The sequence below is a fragment of the Lonchura striata genome, chromosome 2 (assembly GCF_046129695.1).
Source record: "Lonchura striata isolate bLonStr1 chromosome 2, bLonStr1.mat, whole genome shotgun sequence".
Taxonomy (NCBI): domain Eukaryota; kingdom Metazoa; phylum Chordata; class Aves; order Passeriformes; family Estrildidae; genus Lonchura; species Lonchura striata.
The window spans coordinates 52,297,503-52,315,076 of NC_134604.1; positions in this window are offsets into that span (position 1 = coordinate 52,297,503).

A 17,574-nucleotide genomic window follows, 5' to 3' on the forward strand; every position below is an offset into this window, starting at 1 on the left:
TATTGTCTTTGGATGTGTTTAATAGAGGTCTAAAAAAAATGAGGCACTAAATTGAAATAAGTAATTTCCTACTTAACATTCATCTTGAAATAGTAGTTCTGTGATTTTCTAATACACGTCATTCTGGAATTACATCATTTGCCATAGAGAATTTCATATCTACTTTATGCAAAGATTATGTAGCATCCTAAGTAATTCTATTAATCTGTTAAAGTAAATTCCTACAGTCTTATAATTAAATGAACTAATAGTAGCTGGAAGAAAGATGAAAACACAGGTCTTAACACCTCTGACTGTATAAATTATAGCAAGTTTAGTGATCAGTGTAGACAATAAAAACATAAGCATCTGAGTGTGGACAAAAATATTGAACATGAAGAAAGGCTAGAACTATACTCTCCATTTTTGCTTATTGAATAACTTCTATTAGGGGAACTATAATTATTCCAAATTGGTGGAAGATTATTTCAACCGTCTACTACTGCTTTGTAGTACTGACTGGCCTAGAGTTTTTCAGTTTCTGATTAGTTAGTTTAAGTTGAACAAAAGGAGACAGCTGGAACTGTGCAAAAACCTGCTCTGTATTTTTGAATGTTCATGAAATGTACATCTGCTGAGGTTGGACTAAACAACAGAACATGATGTGCAAAAAATGAGAAATGAAAGCTAAGGTGTGGAGTAGCATATCTGTTCACTTATGTACTTTGAAAAGAATGAAAATATTGGGAAAGAAGAGAAAAATGGGTAGAAAACAGAAGTGAAAAAAAGTAGTTGAGAAAACATTTAGTTTCAATTGTAAAGTAAATGCTTTATAACAAATTCTCTAGCTTCAACAGAGCTTCACATGGAGCTCCATACTGCTTTGTGCACCATATTCTTGGAATGGAAGAAGAAAAGATGGAAATCTCTTTTCAGAATAAAAATAAAATCACAGAATACAGCCATTTGAGTCCAAGATGATGAACATATTGTATGTAGAAATAAGTAAATGCAAAAGATGTTATATCTCTTTTGAATAGATTTTTAGGCAGATCAGTTCCTCTCTGTGAGGAATCAATGCAAAATTGGTCTGCATCTTTGAATGATTGTAATAAAACTTCCATTGTTTCCCGCAGTGTGAATGGAGTTTTCAACTTTATTCTTGAACAGAGTAACCTTTGATGTCCATTTTCCCTAAGGAATGGTAATCTTTTTCTTTATTTTTTTTAAAAAACTAATCTCATGAGACATTAATATCTTGCAGCTGTAGAAGTCTGTATGCAAATTATTGCTTTGTCAAATAAAACATCAATAAGTCAAATTTATTAACATATTAATGCATTCAGCATATTAGGCAAATCCTACAAAGCCCATGTATTCAGCAAAAAAACATGGAATTCCTTGGACAGTGGTATGGTATTTTTAAAACTGTTTTAAGTATTCCTGTGAGCACAAATTCTCAACAGAATCTCAACTGCATAGGAAAACTTAGTTTATGAAATTTTGTAACAAATAAATCACAAGCATTAATTTCAGTGTTACACAGAATGTATTTACACTAGTCTCCAGTGCTAAGCACTTTCTAGGTTGTCTGGACATCATTTCAATTTAAATCCCAATATCAAGCTCTGCAAATAGTCATCTTTTTCTGTGCAGATCAAAAGTGCAAGGTGATTGTTTATGGTGTGTGGAATGTATGTGATATACAATATGTGGATGTGTATCCTTTCAAGAGCTGAGTGACAAGCATGAGAAATGGTTCTCTGTAGTGATGACTGCACTCCTAGCCCAAATGACAAGTGTGTGGGTATTTCCCTGGAGGGCAGTATCAAATTGAGAATCACAGTAGTGACTAGAGCTAAGCTAAAGAAGAGCACTGCAATTACCTATTTTATGAAAACCATACTTTCTGTGAAATATGGACAGAGATAAAGTTTGGATTGATTGCATTTATTTTTTCCAAAGATTGGAGACAATAATGGTACATCAAAAAAAGAAACCATCTTCTACCAACACTTAGTTTTTCTTTGTTACTATACTTCTGTTTATAAAAAGATTTGCATTGTGCTGATACAACCTCCCGTGGCATAGATGCACTAAAATTGTGATAAATACATCAGTCACTGATACCTTTAAGGATAATATATTTATGTCTATACCTACATACTTTTTCTCCATCAAATTAATCATTAAACAAAGAGCCCTATCTATTTACTTATTCAATGCATTAATCAGTCCTGCAAATCGTCTTGTCAAGTTAATGAAGACTTGTTTACAAATTATCAACACTGCTATCTAAAAATACTAAGATACTGCAATTCTGACTATTCCATAATACGTGTTTTACTTTTAAAGCCTATTATTTGTACATTTTATGATCACAGATACACAAATGATACACAAGTGATCTGCAATTTCACCATGGTAAAGATTACTGATGTACTCATATATACACTGAAAAAAGCTGATGAGCAGCTGTTCCTTTTTATTCTCCCTCCTCCTTGTCCATGTCTCCATACATCCATCTGTACTAACAAGTTGTTATTGCTGTGTGTATAAGTCTCTTTATTTCATCTTTCCATTTGCTTTCCACTAACACTGGATCACCAAATCAAAGAGTAATTTAAGTTGGAGGGGACCAGCTCCAAAATGGATCCACTGTAAGATACGATGAGAATGGAATGAAATGAGACTTTGAAACCAAGGATGAGGGTGCAGGGAAAGGTGTTTTAATTTTTAATCTTTTTTTTTCCACCAAAAAATCTATCTTAATTAGCAATAAATTAATTTTCCCAGGTTCATTTTGTACATAATGGTAATCACTAAGTGATCTCCCCATCTTTATTTAGACTCATAAGTGTTTTTGTCACATTTTTCCTTGTGGGTAAATACCTCACTGCTGCACAAAGTTAATCCACCACAAATCCACTGCTTATAGCTGGGTCAGTTCTATCAAGCTGTTGAGGGCCTTGCCCGACCAAAATATGTGTATCACCAGAAAGGGAAATTCCACATGTATCTCAGAAATCCTACCACATATTCCACTATCTTTGATAGCTCTTGCTTCCTGCATCAATTGAGAATAACCTCTGATGTTAACTACAGTCTGTTGCTTCCTACCCTCTGTGTTGTTGACACCCAACTAAAATCCTGGGACCACCTCCACAAGCTCTGCCCTTAGGTATGTGAATTAATACCTCCATTTTCTCTTTCTAAGTTTGAAAAAAATCCAATCCACTTAGCTTTTCCTTGTACTTTAGGCTTTCCTAAAGTACAATGAACATTGGGTAGTATCTTGCTGGATGCATCCCAATACATCGGTGTCTTTTTATATTGTGCAAGGGAGTTCAAAATTAGATGTCACACTCCAGATGTAACCTCACAAGTAGTAAATAGATGGAAAAAAGAAATTTCTGCCATCTTACAGGCAGTTATCTCATTAATGCAACCCAAGATGTTGTTAGCCATTTTTGTTACAAGGATTCAATGGTGGCTCAAATTTCTACTCATCTGCTAGGATCCCAAAGTCCACTTCTGCAAAAGTAGAAGTGTATATATGTAGAGAGACACTTCTATATATATTATAGACAGCCTCTAACCTGTACTGGTGTATGTGATTATTCCTGCCCAGATCCATGACTTATCATTTGCCATTTCTGAATTTCATGAGATTTATGTCAGTCCTTCCTCCAGCCTGCTACAGTTTATCTGAATACCAGCTCTACCCTCCAGCATACTGACTGCTCCCACTGTATGTGTTGCTGTCTGCAAAGCTGCTCAGAGTGCTCTCCATGCCATCATTCAAGTTTTTAGTATACACATTCATCAGTAGTGGATCAAGTACTGATTCTTGAGGGGAAGCATCAGTTACGAGTGATTCTTCTATTAGTATCACAGTACAGTAATGATCAGCTTTGATCACGATGGTCTAAGTAGTTTTCTGCTCAGCTCATTTTCCACTTACCCAGTCCCTGCTTCATCACTTTGGCTATAAGGATAATATAGGATATTGCGCAAATTCATTACTGAAGTCAAGTTATATGACACCATACATGACATAATTTCTCTTCCAGATTATATCTTGCATCATCCTGTTATGCAGTATTTATCCCTATTCCTTGTCTGATAGGCATTTTTCCCTATATATCCTTATATTTATTTTCCCATTTCTTTTAGTTTTCAGTTGTCTTTTGTAATGTTCATCTCCTCCTCACCGCTTCTACATATTTGGTGCATGAAAAGTCCACATTTTCAGTGCTTTGTTCTGCCTTTTGATTAATTAAAGCGCCAGAAAAGGTTCAATCACATAGCTAAATCAAAATAATATCACTTTTACTTATAAAAATGCAGGAACATATGTCCACATTTCTCAAGGTATGCTCCACCTTTGAAGTCAAACCCATGTGCAGAATACAGCAGCTTCTGATGTGACCTCATAAAAACTTCTAAAGACCAGGCAGGCTTCTCAATTGGTCTATTCAGTTCAGCCTGCCATTGCAAGCCTATTGGCACTACATCTTTGAGCCTCTGTATCCTGTAGCAAATTAGTATTGCATAAATAAAAAGCATTGCAAAGATTGAGATGCACAGTCAAAGGGCAAGAACTGCAGTAAGTAGATTCAGCAGTCTCAAAGACTTTGACAGCTTTAAAATGTTATTGTTTACCTGTTTCTAGGTAGCCATGATAAATAAAAATTCATTTTCTGTGGATGAGAGGATAAATTTGTGTATAAGGAGATTTTGAACTAAATTGAACTGTGACAACTTCACATGAATGAATAAATATGTATGTAAAAAAAAAGTGAGCATGTAGAGAGCAATGCCACAGAATGAGGTTCAATGTATCTTTAATTTTCAGGTGAAATAGGCTGTCATAAATCAAAGTCAGTTCATACCGAAAATGTACTAGAGATGGAAGAACAAGGTAATTGCAAGAGCAATGGTAAACAAAATGAATGAGATAATTGTAATCCAGATTAAGTTTATGTAAAAAGGATATCTTGAGGTATTTTTGAGTTTAGTGTCATATTGTTGCTGTAATTACAGAAAGACACCAATAAATATATTTATATCAGATTTCCCTACCAGAGAAAAAACTTAATTATTTTACTCTTGCTTTCTTTTCTTGCATTTGTGACAACACTAAATTAAAGCAAAGAAACATAGGTTTTCTTATATTACAGGATGTGGTGATTTTTTCAATCACAAGTAAAGAATAAATTTTAACAAAAAAACACCCCCCCCTCCCCAGAAATTATTTCTGAATTTATGTCAATGGTAAAATAAAAAATATTTTTTCTCTTCAGCTTCTAGTCATGAGTTTGACTTATGGCACCTGAATCAATATAGGAAAACTGCCAAAGAGGCACCGACACCCTGGAAGGAAAGGTTTTCAGACAGGAATTTTCTTCAGTGTTTCTAACTGATACACTTCCTCAAGTGCCAAGGTCTCTTTTACCCATGCATAGTTATTTTATTTACAAAACTATCAAGACTGCAGAGAAACAGAGGACAATGCAGGGGGAAAGATTTAAACCAAGATCCCTTGAATGCAGATGCATTCAATCTTTCTTCCTCTTTGTATGCAGTGCACAAGACAAGAGGGTCATGGTCAGCAGAAGACTTTTTGTGCCAAATAAAACCTCATAAGGCCCAGGTTTAGGTAAATGGTCTTTTTTCTTGTGACCTAGCTCCACCATGAGAGTTCTTTGAGGCTTAGAAAGTGGTCAACAAGACATTAACAAACTGCATATTAAAACATTACATTCTGCCTCAGTGGGCATTGTTCACATTTCATTTTCATCTTTTTCAAACACTGAACTGTGTATTACATTCAAAATACAAAACCTGACATTCATATACTTTTATAATAATGAGTTTAATGCAAGTTGTTTGTTACTGCCTTTAATTTCAGTCATCACATCTGAGCCAAAAGACATTATGCTAAGCAATTACTTCTGACAAACTGAAATCCACCCCTGCCAATGAAAAAAAAAAAAACATGAGAACACTTTAGGAAAAAAAGATCCTTTAATCAGAGAAAGTACATATTTCTGTTCCTCAGAAAGGGTAGCCTACATTTAAAATATCTTACTTAAAAACCCCAACAAACTAAGAACTATCTGAAGAAAAATAGTAAAGTCTTCAAGCTGGACAGAATTCTCTGAAGGTTCTTCACTATACATGGTGCATTTTATAGTTTAATTTTGCTTTACTTTGGATAAACTGAAGTACCCTAAAAATATCTTCTTGATGCTTAATTCTACAAATAGATTTCTCTGTGGATTAAGACATTTTTAGCCTTAAATACATCTCATGCACCCAACAAAAGATAAAATTGTTATTTGCATAATTCTAGAGATGAGAACACAGGTCCTTTAATCATTTTTCCAACAGCCTATTCAGCTTTTCCTTTGAACTGAAGCAACTCTGCATCCTGTTATACCAGGTCTTATTGAAAAGGTTTAATGTAAATACCCCTGCTAAACTAAATGACCTTAATTTTGCAGGATTTGGGCCTAATATTCCTTATTCTATGCTCACTACCAAGTTATGAGGTTTTAGAATAATACTTCAGTCATCTTCAGTAATGCTACACTCTGAAGTAGCCAGATGGCCTGGCCTTTCGTTCGCCTACTGTTTCCTGGATTCAGCTACAGCAAGAGAGCTGCCTATTCAAGAGAGGGAGCCTACAATACAGTAACATCTGTTTGGACTGGTTGATATTCTCCAACTGACTGCCATGAAAAACAGAATAACATTTTGGTTAAAGAGGTACCAGAAGTGGTAAGAGCGTTAACCTTTAACAAAGCTAGCATTCAGTTCTAATTTACATGGCTTTGTAATTTTTTAAATTCATGTATAGTTGAGAAAACACTGACTTTTGCCTCAGCCAGAAAGCCTTGCTTGCAGAAAAGGTTCCACTGCAAGTTGCTTGATGTTCTGTTGGCATCAGTGCTTGGTACCAGTCAATGGTGGATGGGAACTGACTGATACCATCACTTTAACATCCTACTGTAAGACTTTCATACCTTCTCTCTGTGAGTTCTCATGGGCAGTTCCTCACAACTCTGACTCCTTTACTCTTCCTTCCACACAGCCAGATGACTCTTTCTTGTCCCTAGGACAACTGCCTAACCCTTCCTGTCCCTTGCACAACCACCTGCCCCTTACTCCTCACAGCACAGGCAAGTAACACCAACTCTCCTCTCAACCACCTAATTCACTCTTTTATGACACCCATCCTTATTGGACACAGCTGTGACCAGTTAAGGGCAAGGCTGTTCCTTCTCTTTGGTAATTAGTACAGCTGCACCTCCTCAGGGGTGAGATTGCCTTCAGCACTATCTCTATTATTTCACAATCCATCCTCCCACAATATTCTTTGAAAGAATTTTTGTCTTGTTTCTGTGATTGCTGTTCTGACAACAGCATCCTCCATGATCATCCTAGGTAGGTATTTTTATAGCAACTCTAAATTTATATTTGTCTTTCAAAACTAGGTGTGTGATGACTGTTAACAAGCCAAAAAGCTTTCTGAATTAAGAAATCAAGAATGAGTTAGAACAATTTATGCTTCTAATGATTTAACTTAACATTCAGCACTGCTTTTCTGAAGGTTCTTAACCTTCCATATGTGTGAAAAGCTGTACTGAAAACAGTGAGAATAAATTGTAAATGGGATGCAGGTTTCAGCAGAAAGAAGAGTTGATTATGAGGCCAAATAGCTAAAAGGGAATTATCTGGTTCTGGAAACAAACCTTTCCCAGTAGTGACACAGATTTTGACAAGAAATGCAGAATATATTAGGAAGATGGAATAACATGTTGGAGATCTATTACATGCTGCTTATTGTTCACTGAGATATCTACATTAGCCAAAATGCCAACAGAGAGATAAAAAATACATATATGTTTAAAAATATAAGATAAAGAAAGTAATTGAGTTTATGTGATTTATAAATCTGCCTAGCACTACCTATGATATCCCATTTAGCTTGAGGATAAGATTCCTACAGTTCTTAGAAATGTCATTCTATTAAGGTAGGTATTAGTCTTTCACTTAACATCAGGGAGCTAGCTGGCAAAGTTGATACCTGCCTTTTTAATGACAGCACAGAACTAAGATCAGCCTTGACAAAGTGCATGTACTTTTCTGTAATTTTTGAGAATTACTGCAGAAAAATCCAGCTACAGTTCAGAGAACAAAATGCTTTTTTGCTTGTGTCTAGCCTGTATTCACTATTCAAGAGGAGAAAGGACTTCCGACCATCAAGGGGTATAACTTCCAGAAGAATTGTGAGGACAAGTTTTGTGCAGAGCCGACTGAAGACTGAGCCTTAGACTACTTTTCCTTAAAAAGTGGTCTGATTGCTGTCTTGTTATTGTCCTACTATCTTGGCCAGTAGCCTGATTGAGTGGAACATGGTTTAAGTTTGGCTAGATATTTGGACTTTTCCAGCAAGTTACATGAAGGGAAGATTATTTCATGCCTTTTCACAGGAGGTAACTGCTGTTCTAGTCTATGTTCTAGACAGATAGGTGTGGACATTTATTCCAGCACAATTTCATATGCCAGAAAAGGGTCAGTTTGAGGCCTGATGCATGACGGGGGGGGGGGGGGGAAGGCCTATCTTTGGAGGCTAGAGGAGACTCCTATATGACACTCTTGAACATCTGCATTCATGGAGTATTTTAAAAGTCTAAGTGCTTTGCTGGATTATGCTGTCGTTCTTGAAATACATACCAATTTATCCATATGCCCTTCATTGTTTTGCAGAGTGTCATAACTGTAATTTTGCCTAAATTTCATTTATCTTGGGCTTGTATAAAATAAGCAGGAAGCAAAACTATTTGCAGTTTTAGACATGTCCTCTGTTCAAGATTGATTTGATGTAGAAGTTCCAAAGGGTGACTTAAATAACCTAGCTCAGCACTGACATCTTTAACTTCATTTTAAGTAGATAAAATCTGGTCTCTGCTCTCTCAGCTTGGTGAAAAAGATGAACAGTAAAATCTGTATTTTCACTGCAGTTCTGTCTTCCTCCTCTATGCACTTAGTACTGTCACAGAACCTTCTTATATCACTCATATAGTAGCCACTGCAGAAGTAAAGCCTTTTTTCCCATGTTTATTGCATAATTAAATATTAATCACTTTGTGTCCCTGGATTGCCTAGAATTCTCCAAATTTTTGAAGATACTTTCCGCCTCATCTGATTTTTACAGCTATGAACCTGAAGGAGTTTTTCAACTCAGTGACATACATTTTTAAGAAATTCTAAATAAGTAATGCACATTTTAAAAATATGGTCTGAGGAAGATGAAATAAAAAAGCTCACACAAGCTAACAGCCTCAGAGAATGCAAAACAAATGAGAAAGCCTCAAATCTGTTTCACACTGAGGTGCAGAACTATTTCAGAGACAGCTGGTCAGTCTTCCTGTAAGTAGTACTTGTAAACAAAGTTCCAAGAAACAATAGAAAACCTGCTCTCTTCTAGTTATTACTTCAGAGGATCTTTTAGAATATTGACATTATTTTGAATCTTTGGATACAAAATGATTATGTATGATTTTTAGCTATTTGCTGTTCATTCATGAATGGCTTTATGAAGCATTTAAGCTTTTCACCTGACTGTATTGTGCAACATTCTTTAAAAAAATGCCTTGTTTAAAAAATTTGTCTTCCTGAATATCTCATTTCAAATTAGAGAATTACCAACAAAGAAATAGTTTGAATGCTTCTGCCTCTAGGATATTTTAGTTTTTTTGTGGAAAACACAATAACTTGCTAAGCAAAATGTTCTTTACAGAAGAATTGTACCATGAATGTAAAGTATGAATGTGATGAAAGAAAAATGGAATTCTGTGTCCTGCGTAGATAGAGTATGCTCAATGTGTGAATTAAATAACCTGGCTTGTTCCTTTGTTTTCATATGATTTTGTATATTTTTTGATATATGATAGAACCCAAGATGATCAGATCAAACTTCAGACCCATACAGATGAAGAAATACTTTGTTTCTTCATCTCCCTGTAGATATTGCGGATGATAACAAAAGCTGAATTGTTTTGTATAATTATGAATAACAAGCATCTGAAAATGCCGATAAATGCATCTGAAAATGCCGATAAATACTTTGATCCCTAAAGTCCTCCAGTGTTGAAAACATGAGTTAATAGTTTTAGCTGCTTTCAAAAGTAAACTGAAATTCCTAAAATAACAATTTTGATTGTAGATACTAACAGTCAGAACTGATTAACTCTTGAATATCCAGTATTTTTGATGATCTAAGTTATACAGACTGATATATTTTAACATCTCAGACCAGATTCCTTTATCCTATTAAAGTTCAAGCATAATTATTATGCTACTTCCCCTACTCTAAGCATGGTACAATTTTATTAACAGCTCATCAATTACTTATCTTATTTGCATAGTACACTAATAAAAACCTATTCCTAAACAAGATAGCTATCCATTTTCACAAACTAAAAATACTTGGGGCTCATAATTGTACTAATTAAATCATTCTCACAAAAATGTTGATTTCATAAGTTGTATAAAGTTCTACTTAGTTTTGTTTTTCTTAGTCGTGGGAGTAGTTGTTAAGTACACATTATATCTTCTGGAAAGAATGATAATATTGTAGGGATACTTTCCTGTATCTTGAAAAATCATGACTAAGGCAAGCGGGTACATCTGCTGTGTCTGAAGAGGTCAAGCAGTGTAATCCCAGGGCAGGAGGCAGCTATTTCAATAAGGAGGGATTTTAAAACTAGAATTCAATTTATATTCTACGAGCTCTGTAGGAACGTCTGCAGCTCCATATTGATTACTCTCTGGTTGGATTGTGAAGACTTTGTCCTATCATATGTCCTTGAGACAGTAACCTAGAAATCCATTTGCCTTACACTTAACCTTTCACACAGCAGCTGAATTTAGTTACTGTGTGTATGGGACTTTGGAAATAACTATAATCCCATGGCAATACTGGAAATGAAAGAAAACAAGCACTGCACCAAAATTTACAAAGCAATGCCACTTGTCACATGTTGTATAATGTTCAGAATTACACCTTGTTAAAATCCTTATCTTTCCTAATATATTTCAAATTATCTACTTTACTTTTCAAATAATCACTGCATTGTCTGGGTTCCTACACCATGGGATATCCATACTTATGTATCAGTGTGGAAGTCCAGCAGCCACATATTATATATGGTTTAATTATTGGATTTGGAGCCAGACAAGGCTTCTGACAGATTCAGAAACGCATCAGCACAACTTAGATAAGCCTTACCATGGGGGAAAAGATGCAACCCCAACAGACATGCAAAAGAAAGAGCCATATACTGGATGATGACAATAGACTACTGGGAAGTATTTGAAAGCATGAGAAAACAGCAAATAAATAAATGACAAGGCTTAAATTCAAAAAAATAAATATCCAGCCTTTGATTTAGATATTCATTTTTCATCATCTTCTGGGAAAAAGGTTGTTTTGATACCTGGATATAGCACACATACCTTTAGCTAAAATTGAGCTCATATATTCACAAATTTTTAAAATAATCACTCTTCTAAAAATCCAACAAAGCACTGCTATTTATGTTTATTAGCACTATTTGATGCTGACAGCACAACATTAGGAGTAGTTGAGTAGATTAATAGATGTGCAATAATATAGTACCTATATATGTGTGTATATATATATATATATATATATATATATCTGTGCAAGTTTCACCATTTATCAATCTATATGAAATGCAAGAATGGGAGATTTATGTTTTAAAATGTACCTTTTGATATAAGCAAAATACTTGAAAGGTGTTTTGATTCTCTTTGTGAAAGGAATTGTCAAAAAAATCTCTTGGATATCCTTCAAGACTTATTTTTATTTTAGACATAAATAGATCTTTTTAGACAAATAGTGGATCAAAGAAAACAAAACTTGAGGATGGCTAACTGCATGAAAAATAGGGGAACAAAGTCACACTTTAGGCTTCCATCTTTTGAACTTCCCAAACCAAAGTATTTTTATAGACAAAACATTTCCTTTTTATCTCATTTGCAGTTTAACCGTTTGCTGGTGATTCTTCCACATGCTTCTATTACTATCATAAGCCAATATCATTGTAAGAAATTAATGTCAGTCATGATAAGATTTTCATCATCATCATCATCATATATCTCAGAGCAGCTGTGACTTTTTCTCATTTGCTGGTAATCCTTTTGAGTCTGTATTGTTTGTCCAGTTTATGGGAGACACACTTGGATATGTTTCTGTATAAGAACAGCATAAAACCTTGTAGAAGTCTTTAATGTATCTCTGTCAATTCACACTCAGAGAAAACTTTTTTTTAGTGGCAAAAAGTCATGATCCCCAAGTTAGCTTTGTGCATTATGACACCTTCCAATATGCTCACAAACACAAAAGAAAAAATTAAAGCATAAAGCTCAAGAATGAGATGGAAATGGAATCTGTTCAGGCACAACAGATGGTGGATGTAGCAAAATTCTGGTATCAGAGAAGAGGATAAATTTTGCCAAACTTTGCATGCTGTACTGTGTTATTATCTACACTGAGATGACTACTATAAACTCCCTTTAAATTTAGTGGGGAAAAATCACACCTTTTGAGTAACAATTACCTGACATATTTGCTCATTAAGATAAGAAAAAGTACATACTGAAATTTTTTTTTTTTTTCTTTTAATTGATTCTGAAGGTGACCAATCATGATGCATTCTGCATTGCAAATACTCTGGAGCATATTCTGAGATACTAGAAACTTGGTTTTTATTTAGAAGAGCATAAATTGAGCCATGTTTAGTTATCTAGTTGTTAAGTATCTTCCGTCACCTTGTGACAGACCAGAAAATAGAGAGTTCTTCCATTTCAGTCCTTAAAACTGACAATATATATATTTCTCAGTCTTCATAACAATGGGAAGAGTTTTTGCTGCCATGGAGGTAAGCAATGAAATGCTGAGAGCTCAGTCCTTTCATTAGGATGAAGTCCTAATAATATTTGTCAGAAGCTTTTCTTTATGTCTCATCTTTTATATTCTGTAAAAGCAGAATGGACTAAAACATTATATTGGTCAATTATTCTAGTAAAAATTCTACCATTTTTAGGTTTGTAACTATGGTGGGTGAAATTATTTCTATGGATCTCTCCTGTTACTAAATATTGCAGCTTTACAGAAAACTTCCTACTAGCTTCTTACTATTTTAAAAATAAATTCTATATTTAAACTTTTAATTTCTCTGTACTTGTGATGATGTTAAAACATCCCTGATTTTGTTGTAGGAACTTCATGATGTTGACTGGAACAAGACTGTTGTGGTAAACAGAGAGCTTTCAGCTGTAAGAAGTAAAGCAGGACCTACATCTGCCATGGTTGCAAGGAACAGGGACTAAGCATTCTCTTGACAGTAACTAGTAGGGAGTGTGAATATCTTGCCTTGTCATTCAAAGTCAGTACATTAAAAATTAATTTGGGAAAACCATCAGGAACTTTATTCTGTTAAGATTTCGTATAATTGGTATAGTTAGTTCACAGGAAGTTAAACTGCTGGGAACATAATAATTTCTGAATACTAAATTATTCAAAATAACCTCACTTTTAGATAGGGGTGGCATGCTTAAAAGCATGTATGTTTGGGTTTTTTTTAATTGATGAATATCTGGTAAAATGGGATGCTTAAAATCTTCTTATTCCATTTACCTGAAATGTTGAAGCATGACCCTTGTCTTTTTCAAATTTACAGACAAGCATCTCAGCTGTGTCAGATATTTACTTTGCTGCAGAGTTCACAGGAGAAACCTTCCTCTCAGAGAAGAAATCTTCCTCCATATTGTTGTAGGAAGACTGAACTGGTCAACTGAACATTATCACATAGTGGAATGACACTAATAGTTATACACACAGAAACCTGAAATCAGAAAAAAAAAAAAAAAAAAAAGCAAATAAACATAACCACCCACCAGCTCCCAAAAATCCCAAAAAACAACCAAAACCAAACCCAACTTCGGTGGGATTAATTGCAAATACATAACTTAAACAAATTTAAGTTTAAATACTTAATATTGTTAGCTCTGCTCTGCAGAGACCTACATTTATATAAGCTGTGCACAATTCCCTTTTAATTGCAGAAATGAATGTACACAAGTGCAAAATTGATATATTTTTAACTGGAAAACAAGAGTAGTTTCTTAGTTTAGCCCAGGGGCAGATAAGTCTGTCTTTCAAACTCAAAACACCATGTGACTATGGCCTTTTTTTTTTTTTTCTTTTTGCTTCTTTGAGGGTGTTCATTTGGAAGTAAGAACAAAAATACAGTCATTGTTGGACATGTTTAGGAAGCTCATATCCCAAGAGCAGTAGATGAGTGAAACACTAGAGTAAGAGAAAGAAGCAGTAAAGTAAGAAAGGAAATTCAAAGTAGGTCATATTTATTCTTTTTTAGGTCTATTCAGAAGGAATAGAATGGTACTTCAAACAGCCTGATGTATTATCTGTAACTGACTTGTTTCCTTCAAAATTCACAGTTATTGCTGCCAAAGAGTTAAATTATCTTCCCTCTTTTATTTCTTTCTAAATTTAAAATAGAAATGGAAACCAGTATATTTCATAAAGAAGTTTTCTTTCTTATGCAGTTCTCTATTCTTTCCAATATGAATATTAATATTAATTAATAAAGGAAAGTGTTTGTATGGGATCTGATTTATCTTAAAAAAAAAGCAATTTAGTAGTAATTGTGTTCTTTTATGTTCTTTAAAGCAGAATTATTCTCATCGTATATATTTCTCTGTGTATATCTCTATATGTAAAGTTGGTCATCATTGTTTTTTCTTTGCTTTTAAAGAATATTTCTCAAAATCAATTTTGTTTATATAAAATATATCTACCTGAACTGAGTTAATAGAAATATAAAGCTCTTAAAATCTTTTATCTTCCTGTAACTGGTATGTCAAGTAAATATTATATATTTAATGGCTTTAACTGTAGCCAGATGGGTCTAGAAATACATATATACTGTAGCCTTGAGGAGTAAAAGTCACACAAATTCACAGATGCACATATATGTATCTATATCTCTATATTTATTTTACATGGAATGAAGAAAAATGGTGCCTTTTGCCTAAAAGGCAAGTTTGTGTGATTGACAGAACAGGATGCACATTATGTTGTTCAGTTTAGATTGATAAAAATCTGAATTTGTAGGATAAAGGTTTGCCTCTTTTAGTCTCTAACATATCTTAAAACATAATTCTATTGCTAACATTTTTGATTCAATTCTGAAGTTCATAAAAGAAGCATAAAGAGTCAGTTTTGATTTCAGTCTTTATTTTCACGTAAGTCTCTTTCTATTTTATTTAGTTTGATTTAAATCTCATATGTCCTCTGCATTCTTAAGTGAATTGACTGTGACAAATGCTGTGAAAATATTTTGATGCAGAACTAATATTGCAATATTGTCTTTAAAAATGAAAAAATAATAGTGGAGATAAATTCAACGGCATTTTTATTTATTGATGAAAATCATAAAATAGTCATACGAGAACAAGAAATGAACATACACTTCAAGAATTATTCATCATGAGAGTTTTATCCCCTACCAGAAACGTTGGTTTAGATACTGACTCATTTCTGTGGTATGATGTTGTTCCATAGCTACCCTTAAATACTTGAGGAATTGTGCTCAGTATATGTTCTGGTTTTGGCTGGAACACAGTTAATGTTCTTCACAATGGCTGATACACAAGGTTGTGTTTCAATTCATGCTGACAATAATTCAGGGATGCTTTAGCTACTGCCAGGCAGTGTTTGCACAGAGCCAAGTCCTTTTCCTCCTCTCAACCTACCCCATCAGTGAGAAAGCTGGGGGAACACAAGAATTTGTGAGGGGACACAGTTGGGAGAGCTGACCCCAGCTGATCAAAGGGATATCCCAGGCCATTTGGTGTCCTGTTCAGCATGTAAACCTGGGAGAAAGAGGAGGAAGGGGAGTAATTTGTATTGATGGTGTTTTTCTTCCCAAGTCACTTGTACAGGTGACAGAGCCCTGTTTTCCTGGAGATGACTAAACATCTGCCTGCCTATGGGAACTGGAGAATGAATTTCTTGATGTTTTGTCCTTTTGTGCACCGCTTTTGCTATTAAAATTGTCTTTATTGCTCAATATATAAATACCTAACTTTTCTCTTTCCATTTCCCTCCACCACCCAACAGTGCCAGTAAGGGACTGACTGTGTTGAGCTGAGCTGCTTCCGGAATTAAAAAAACAACAAAAAAACTGTTTTAAAGATGAAAATAGTGAGATCATTTATAAGACAGGGTGTGCAGAAAATAAAGAAATTTGATAAATTATCATAGTCTCTAGATCAAGAAATAATAACCAGGCAGCAGCATGAGTATTTCCTGCATAGCAAAAAGAAAATAATTGGTTCTAGACTTCAGCTTCACCTTGATTCTGGCTTGTGTTCTAAAACAAGATGCAATAAAGGAGAAAAAGTAATGTTTGTTCATGTCATAGAATAGAACCAATTCCTCAAAGATAGACACAGCCTGGAAAGTGAAATGAGGCATCAGGGATACTGAGGGCAAGAAGAAAAGAAAACAGTAAAGACTCTTCTATATATAAAATGGATGAAGAAACAGGAAAGTTGTGAAGAGGTATTGCACTAGTAGGACCCCTTCATTGCCATGAATGAAAAAATCTTATCAAGTGCAATGCAAATGTGTGGTGTATATATAGGTGTATGTGCTGGAGAAAGAAAAAAACACATAAAAACAAGTCCTTTTTTTGTAGAAGAGTGGGGAGCAGTTTTGTGTGTGTGTGTGAATTTGGAAGTGATTATATCAATTGCAGAAGAATATATCTGCAGTCATCAGAAGGAAAAGTACTTTTTCATGACTCATCTAAAAAGATCCCAGATTATTTCTGGGAAAACAGGAAGATAGAATACCTACTAACACAGGCTGATTAAAATAACTTGAAAGAGATCAACAGGAAGATTTAAGATTCTTCACTGATACATTGCTGACATATATTTTGGAGCCAACACAGATAAGAAGCTGATAGATCTTCAATAAACTAGAAAAAGACAAGGCCTAAAGTTACATTTAATAGTTTAAGGCAACAGTAGGTACTAGAGGATTATCTATCATACAGCTCTGAGCAAGAGCACAATATTGACACAAATGGTGTCAAAATGGCAATATATGTCAGTTTATCAAACACTTATTTCAGGCAAAACAAATTAGGGTCTTGGTAGCACTTTTTTGGACATGGAATATAAAGGCTGGCATCTCATCAGGAAGACTGGGTAAAATTTAGGCTTCCTGGCTGTACGAAAATACTCAGTTTTGTCCTACAGAAGAAGGGCAGGAGGCCAGAAGGAAGAAAAGGTAAGAGCAGAGAGAAAGAGCAAAGAGAGGATGAGGGCACTGGGGACAATAGACCAATATGTGAAGTTACCTAAAAAGTTTCATCACCTGAAATAATATAATCCATCAAAGATGTAAAAATTGTGCACATCAAATTGCAAGGTAAAAGCAAATGAAGTTTTAGTGCTGGTATT